Genomic DNA, 8,507 nt, shown 5'->3' with positions numbered 1-8,507 from the left:
GCATGGGGCACCGCCTGCATTTATCAAAGGCTGATAAATTTCATCAATGAGATAGTCAGAAATCTAGAATGTTCAGGGATGGGGTTAGGAAATGCAACAACCATCTGGAGTTGAATCTGGTGAGGGATGTGAAGGGCAATGAGAAGAAATTCTACAGGTACCTCAGCAAAAAGGAAGACCAGAGAAAATGTGGGCCCACTACTTAACTACGGGGGGATCTGGTGACAAAGGACATAGAAAAGGCCACAGTATGCAATGCCTTTGACTACCAGTAAAGACCAGCCTACAGGAATCCCAGGCCCATGAGACTAGTGGGAAAGTCTGGAGCAAGGAGGACTTAACCTTCAGTGGAGGAGAATAAGGTTAGGGAGCATATAGACAACCTGGACATACCTAAAGCTCTGTAACCTGATGATATCCAGTCATAACTGCTGAGGGAGCTGGCCAATGTCACTGTGTGGCCACTCAATCATCTTTGAAAGTCTGTGGCAATTAGGAGAAGTTTCTGAGGACTGGAAGAAAGCAAATGTCACCCCTATCTTCAAGAAGGGCCAGGAGCACGAACAGAACTACAGGCTGGTCAGCCTCACCTTGATCCCTGGGAAGGCAATGGGACAAATAAACTTGGAAATCATTTCCAAACACACGAAGATCAAGAAGGTGACTAGGACCAGCAAGGATTTATGAAGGCAATATCATGCCTCACCAACCTGAGAGCCTTCTTCAATAAAATCTAGTTCAGTGGATGAGGGGAAAGCAGTGATGTTCTTTATCTTGACTTTAACAATGCTTTCAACGCTGTGTCTGATAACATCAACATAGACAAACTGATGAAATATGGACTCAATAAAAGTACGTGAGGTAGACTGAAAACTGGCAGAACTAAGCCTAAAAAGTTGTGATCAGCAGCATGAAGTTCAGCTGGAAGCCAATTGCTAATGGTGTACCGCAGGGGTTGATGCAGAGCCAATGCTGTTTAATATCTTCATTAGCTACCTGGATGATGGGACAGAGTGTGTCTTCAGCCAGTTTGCAGTTGGCACAAAACCGGGAGGTGTGGCTGAGACACGAGAGTTGTGCTGCCCTTCAGATTGTCCTCAACAGGCTGGAGAAATGGGCTGATGGGAACCTCATGAAGATCAAAAAAGAGAAGTGCAAAGTCCTGCACCTCAGGAGGAACAACCCCATGCACCAGGACAAGCTGGGAGCCAACTGGCTGGAAAGCAGCTTTATAGAAAAGGAGCCGAGGTTTCTGGTGGGGAAGAAGTGGGACATAATCCAGCAATGTGCCCTTGCTTTAGAAAAGGCCAACAGCCTCCTGAACTGGATTAGGCAGTGTTGCCAGCTGGTCAAGGGAGGCGATACTTCCCCTCTGCTCAGCCCTGGTGAGACACACCTGGAATGCTGGGTCCAGTGCTGGGCTCTCCAGTACAAGAGAGATACAGAGTCACTGGAGAGTGTCCAGTGGAGTGCCACAATGATTGAAGACATCTGTCCTATGGGGAGACACTGAGAGAGCTGGGACTGTTCAGCCTGGAGCAGAGAAGGCTCAGAGGGATCTTATCAATGTGTATAAATACCTGATGGGGAGAGTAAAGAAGCCGAAGCCAGGCTCTTGGTAGTGCTATCCAGTGACAAGACAAGAGGCAATGGGTACTAAGTGAAATATGGGAAATTCCGCTGAAACACAAGGAAAACCTGTTTACTGTGAGAGTGGTCGAACACTGGCACAGGATGCCCAGAGAGGCTGTGGAGTCTACAACCTTGGAGATATTCAAAACCCAGCTGGACATGGCCCTGAGCAGCCTGCTCTGGCTGACCCTGCTCTGTGCAGAGGTTGGACCCTGCGATCTCCCGAAGTGCCTTCCTGCCTCAGCCGTTCCCTGACTGTGTGTGTGATTAGAAATGTTGCAGAGTGTGTCCTGCCCAGATGATTCTAAAATTGACAGCCCACATCTATTGCACAAATTCTTGATGGGGCTTTCCTCCCTCACTTTCCTTCTTCTCCTATGTTTAGGCATCTAGGTTGAATTAGTAGTGGTCTTTTCTAACACTGCAGTATGGGACTAACTCTTCCTCTTGCTGATGTAAGTAGTTTCTGAACGTACAGTTACGGCAAATGCACCAAAACATACCCACCACAGCTGGAAGGCAGGGCTAAGCCAGTAACCTGAACACAGGGACCCTAACAGCCGTGCTACAGTGAAACTCTCTATACTTACATAGACAAAAAGCCTTTATAACAGAAAACCTCAGTGAAGCAAGTATTATGGTAGGCTCACCACCTGTACTAGTGCAAATTCATATTGCTGCAAAGTGCTGCTCACTTCTGCAAGTACATTTCCTCTGTTGCCCTATTGACTTTTTTCATTGAAGCAATAACTTTTAAATGAGCTTGTGTGTATATAAACACATAAATGGTGACAGCAACAAGAGGCAGGAGTAGCAGCAAAGAGTGTCACTGGATAAATGAGTTTCCAAAGAGGATGATTCTGCTGCAGCAGTAATCGGAATTAGTGTCGCAGTGAACAATTCAGGCACTTCAATTGGGTATGTGTTTCTTGAGACAAGCACTACCATCATAGAGGTATCCTACCACTTGGAGAATTATTATCATCAAAATACAGCATGTAGAGAAGAAGTAATTCAAACAATGGCATTCAAAAGAGAACGTGGTTCTGATTTTTTACAAGTTTCTTTAGTTTGTTGTACAATTTTACACAGGTAGGTGATATTTCTTTTTTTTCTTCCTTTTTTTTTTTTTTAAATCTACTGAACTTTAACTCTAATAAGTAAACAGAGGAAGAAACCATTTAATGGATCAGCCCCTTCTGATATCCTGTTAAAGAGCAGTTTCAGGATTAAAAAAAAAATAATTGGGAGAACAGTAGCATGAAGATGCTGTTCTCCTTGCATTCGCTGCCACAGAAGACTGTAGTACAAAGACAACATACTCTGTACTCTGATAGCACAACTAATCCTATCAGTTCTCTAGGTAAGTATAGGCCATTTGCTGAGATACTGAAACACCTACATAATTCAGAAGCTGCACCTTAATCTTTATAGTAGATAGTGATATACATCTTTCTGCCCTCTCAGACAGGTAACTATCTTGTATACTTTTCAGGTTGATATTTCAACATGTGGAAAGCCATTAAAGACCACAGAAGTTTCATAATGCTGTAGTTATATATGTAGGTTTCATAATGCTGTGTTGATATTGTTATATTATTACAAAAATTCTCCTTATCAAAAATCAGGGCTTTCTGTGCTACTCAGTGGTTCTCACATTTGGGGAGCCAGTGGCACTCTGGCACTTACCAAAATTTCTCACATATTATATACCAATTAGCCAAAACTTTAATGAAACTTTTACTCAATCAACATGAGACTGCAGACTACTTAAGATGGTTTTCAGTAGTTTGGCAGCTGTAAGGCTTTGATAACAACTGCTTAAGTATTTGTAATAAAAGGAAGACTAGAGTTTATAGGTTGCAAAAATACAAAGAGTAGAACAACTGGATAAATAGCACTGGCGAAGAGAATGAAGGGTACAGAGCACAATGACTGCATTTTACATGTTCAGCTCTCGGCAGCATCTCTGGGCAACAATGCAGAAATAAGTCTTGGGTGAGATAACAGCATGAACTAATTCCTTTAAAGTTTGCGAGGAACTTCCAGCAAAAGAGGAGGTATTTTGTAAAAAGGGCAAAGGTGATTGTGTAAGAACTACACTAATGAGACAGTGAAGACTAGTATTACTGACAGAGACTACATGAGGGCTGATGCTCAATGTGACAATAAAGCTGATTCAGTACAGAGTCAATTGATCAGAAACTTTGAAGAGGACAATGAGTGTTCCTTTGATGCTGATGAAATGGAAAACCAGAAGAGAGACATAGACACTATGTCAGCAAGGAAGATAATCCTCACAGTGCAATTCTGAATGAGGTTTTGGAGAACACAGTGGAAGTCATAGGAGTCAGAGAGAAGCTGATGTGTGAGGTGACAGGGGCACTGAGACAGTCAACATGGCTGAATCTTCTAATTGACATGTAGGAAGAAACAAGATAGTATAGACACAGTCTTCATGCATAGATCCAGAAAGACTGCTATGCTGCAAGCGGTACTCAAATTAAAGACCTAAATGACTGGAAGGGCAGTGTGGCATTCACAGTAAAAAGAGGGAGAAAGAAAGGTTTGTGAGAGAAAAAACAGGACCTGAATGTACTGTGCCCAGTGTAAGGTGTGGTAGCTGCCCTCAAGGAGGTGGCATAAAGGTACTAATTTTAACTGGGTATGGAAAGACAGGTCAGCAATAGAGATGGAGAGCCATGAATCACCAGCATAAGATATGAGTCAATGTCAAATTCATGGGTAAAAGAACTAGAGACAGGGCTCACAGCTGTGAGGACTTCGGGGGATGTATTGCAGATCCTGATTAAAAGTCCATTAACAAGAATCAGCTGCTTTAAGACAAATAGCCAAGAATTAGAAGGCACGTCGGACAAAACCCAAAAGCCAATATGAAGTCTTGATTTTAGAAACGATGGAATGACTTGCACTGTCAGACAATAGTGACAGGTCAAGGGAGGTTAAGGTGGAACAGAAGGGCTCAGATTTGGGCAGGAGGAAGGCATGCTCAGCTTGGGTCAGCACTTCCAGTGACTTGTAGACATCCACAACTTTGTAGATTGTTGTGACAATCAAGGAGGAAAACAAGGCTGTGCCCAAAACAAGGCTGTGGGAGTAGACAACACATTCAGTTAACCTTGAAAGAAGACATGTAAAGAGCTTTAAAGAGAGTTGTTGATCATTAAAGGGGCAAGAGGCATTGTAAAGGATATTTAATTCTATGGATGAAAAAGGAATGCATAAACACCACTTAGAAATTACGTGCTATTTCATCATTATAATTAATGAATGAGATTGTGTTAGGATTAGGACATCTTGTGTGCTCTTCTGAATAGAAAATCAGGATAAACTAGTTACTAGGAAGTCTTTTACCAGAATGTGAAGGCAGAGAAGTCACCCCCTTCCTCTGTCTTCTATTCATGACTTGTTTGAATACCCACATACTGATTTATCATGTCTCTGATCCACTGTAGCCAGCAACATGCTATAAGCCTTTCTTTGTAAGACATGAATTGTTGTTGCTCCACCCTTGCGTGCTGTGACTCAGGAGTAATTTTAGATTGGCTCAGCTTCCTCCATTTTGTGGTCTATTAGATGTACACAGTTGCAGATTTGTTTTTCTAACCTCAGAAAATATAGGACATGACTTTCCAAGGAACAATTTTTCACACTAGCTGGATATTTAATTTCAGAGGCCAATCACAAAGCCAAAAAACGATGAGCAACCTCTCCTTTTCTAGCTGGTTTACTGAGATGACCTCTGTGAATTGGACCAGTGGTATCACGGTTAGCTTTTAAATTTTCCTTAGCTGTGTCTCTTCAAGTTCGGAGCTGAGTTTACCGAGTGTCCAGAACAGGCCTACAACTTCTTCTGCCACTGATTAATGAACAAAACTAAATTTCCACAGGAGAAGATCTCAGTTTAATGAAGGCATGCAATTCAGTGAGTGCAAGAAGAAGAAAACAAGGTATAAGAGATAAAGACTGGTGGTGTGCCATAGCATAGACAGGAGGGTTCTACAGAACAAGCACTGCAGAAACTGCGTGGTTTCATATGGCAGAACAGGATCGACATAGAAGAAAGGGACTGGAGGAAAATGGTCAGAAGGGGAAGAAGAGAAAAACAGAAAAAGGTAGGAGAAGAAACACTTAGGCTGTCTTCACCCATGTATTCATGCAGTTGGTCTAAACAGACTCTACTACCGCTCTCTACTCCTCCTGCCATCTTGACACAACCCCTGCTGTACCACAATGAATGTCTGGGCAATCATGCCGTGAACTGGACAGGAATCTGAGTGATATTCTTTACTTTTCAGCACGTTACCCAACAAAAACTAAAGTAACGGGGAAAAATGAATAGAAGGAGGCAATACTTCAGCTGGCACTGTTAGCAAAAAGAGGATCATGGGATCATAGACTAGAGGGAAGAGAGACCAAAGGGACTGGATAAATGAACAGAAGGACTAGGAGCAAGAGATGTTACATCACGTTTGATGCAATTTCAGACTGCTGGAAGGTCAGTTGCATTCCCACCCCAAAAACCCTTACACCAAATCTCGTGATAATGTAGGTGAATATATAGTCATTTCAATGCGTTGATCAGGAAAAGTTCTGAGGTTTTTTTTTTTATTTTGTTCTTTTTCCTATGGATCACCTCAATGACTCATTTCACCTTGCAGGAGCCGTAAGATCACCAAATTCAACACAAAGGAAATGGGAGGGAGAGGGAAAGTGAAACTACCTCTCTTTGATTAGGTTTTATACCACACACTAAGGGGACTAAGACTAGTCAATAAAGGTTAAAAATAATACCTTATAGTAAAGTTTGCACACTGAGTGAAGTTGAAAGAGGACTGGGAGAATAAGAAGAGATAACAGGTCACAAAATAGAGGAGTAAAGATAGGCGGTACAGCAAAGTATTCCTACCTATGTTTGTTTAGTCTTCCAGGGATGAAAGACAAAATAAACTAGAAAAGGTTAGAGAACACAGAAACAAGAGATCTGTAAAAGACAGCAACAAGTAAAAGAAACTCGAAAAAACCCAGCAGAATACAAAAAAACCAGAAGAGTTGGAGAAAATATATGTGTTTATTAGCTGCAGACACAGAACTGCCTGAAGAACATGAAGATCTGCCAGAGTGCCTCGAAAAGCCCCAGGGAAAAAATATCCCTAAGCCCAGGGGACAGCAGAATGAAGAGAGCAGCGAGGGAAGAGACAGGAGTCAGGCTGATTTTGAAATGTTTGAAATTTTCAGATGTTTTCAGGGGGGCAGACCTACCTCACCTAGACAGTGAGTTTCAAATTCAAATTCTTTATAAACTTTTCTCCTTTCCTGAGTCTCTTTTAATACACACACAGAAACCTACACAGGTACTTTCATTTGAGCAGTGCCAATACTATTCATTATCTCCACTGGGGATTCGCTGCAGTATTTTTGATAATGCCCAAGCAACCCCACCTCTCCCTGGACTCCTGTTTAACACTGTATTTTTCAGTAAAAAATGTCATTTAGCTTTAGAACTTCTAAATCTTCACTCAGGAAACTGGAACTAAGTATGTCCCTAAAACACTGACACAAGCTTTCATTTCTGAATTGGAGTGAAGATCCTAATGAAGCTCAAGCCATGATTTCATGATACAGGGGCCAGAGTACTCATTTTCATGTGTGCATCACCCCTTCAGCTGTCTTCCCACCAGAGCTTAAAGGGCTGCACTGTGAAGTAAAGGGGTGAATTGATCTGAGGTAGAATTAATTTTCTTTCTTTTAAATCAGTGATCCAGTCTCTTGTGTCATCTCACAAACACTGAAAGACAGCGAGAAAACAGTGTGGGAACACAACCAAGCAGCTGGGGGAAGGTGAAGCAGTGGGAATTATTAAAACATGATCTCTGCCAAAGCCTCCCTATAACAAAAATGCAAACTCAGTAGGGAAAATGAAGCATAAAAAGACAGAATGGATTTGTTTCCTACTAAAATAATTTTCCAATGTAAGACGTGCACTGATGAACCAAGGGACCTGGGAGGAAATACGTATGTGTATGTATACATATAAACCACATCATGGGCAGTAGTTAAAATTGCAGACAACCTTCTTCATCTTGCTATTTGCTAGGTTTTTTCATAACTTTGTACCTGAAGCTTTAGTTCTGTTTCACTATTTTTAATGCTATGACCTCTATATTTTAGAGCAATTTTTTACAAGAAAAGCAGCTTAGTTAGGGAGAGCCATACTGTCTCCCACATGTCACTTATTAACAAGATTCATGACTGTTTTGCCAATGGAGTTCACAGCTGCCGCTGCTCTGTGGTGATGGGCTGTTGAGACTCAATAGCCATCAGATTCTGGAGAGGAAAATACTCCAATATTTATAGATTTTATAATCCTCTACCATCATCTAGCCAGTCTCTCCGTTCTGTTTCGAAATCTTCTACCCCAGGCTGACGTCCTTTTTTGTGTCTTAATATTGCTTTTGCAATGAAGTCAGGCTGCTGCTTCCTCAGCAATCTTCAGGCATATCAAAAAAAGCAGCGGATGAGGGGACAGGGAAATGCAACCCTTCTCCCAAGTCCAGTCTCAGCCCATGGGAGAAACAATTTGAGGAAGATTTCAGGAAGCTCTGGGATGAAATATGCTCCATCATCCTCCAACAGAAGCAAAGCTGAAGTCGACTCGCTACTTAAGACCTGTGAAGGATAGGACTCTAGCACAGCCTGGGATTTCTTTTTTCTTTCTTTTTGTTAAAATTGAAGAAAATTCCCCAAGAAAATAGTGGAAGAAACAATAAAAACTGTAGAGACATGTTTTGACGGAAGCGATTCTGGACGATTACTTAGCTCTTTCATAAACAATCCTACTTTGACATGTAGGA

Source organism: Accipiter gentilis, chromosome 21, assembly GCF_929443795.1.
Source record: "Accipiter gentilis chromosome 21, bAccGen1.1, whole genome shotgun sequence".
Classification (NCBI taxonomy): Eukaryota; Metazoa; Chordata; class Aves; order Accipitriformes; family Accipitridae; genus Astur; species Astur gentilis.
The sequence above is the reverse complement of the archived record's forward strand: the minus strand, read 5'-3'. Positions refer to the sequence as shown.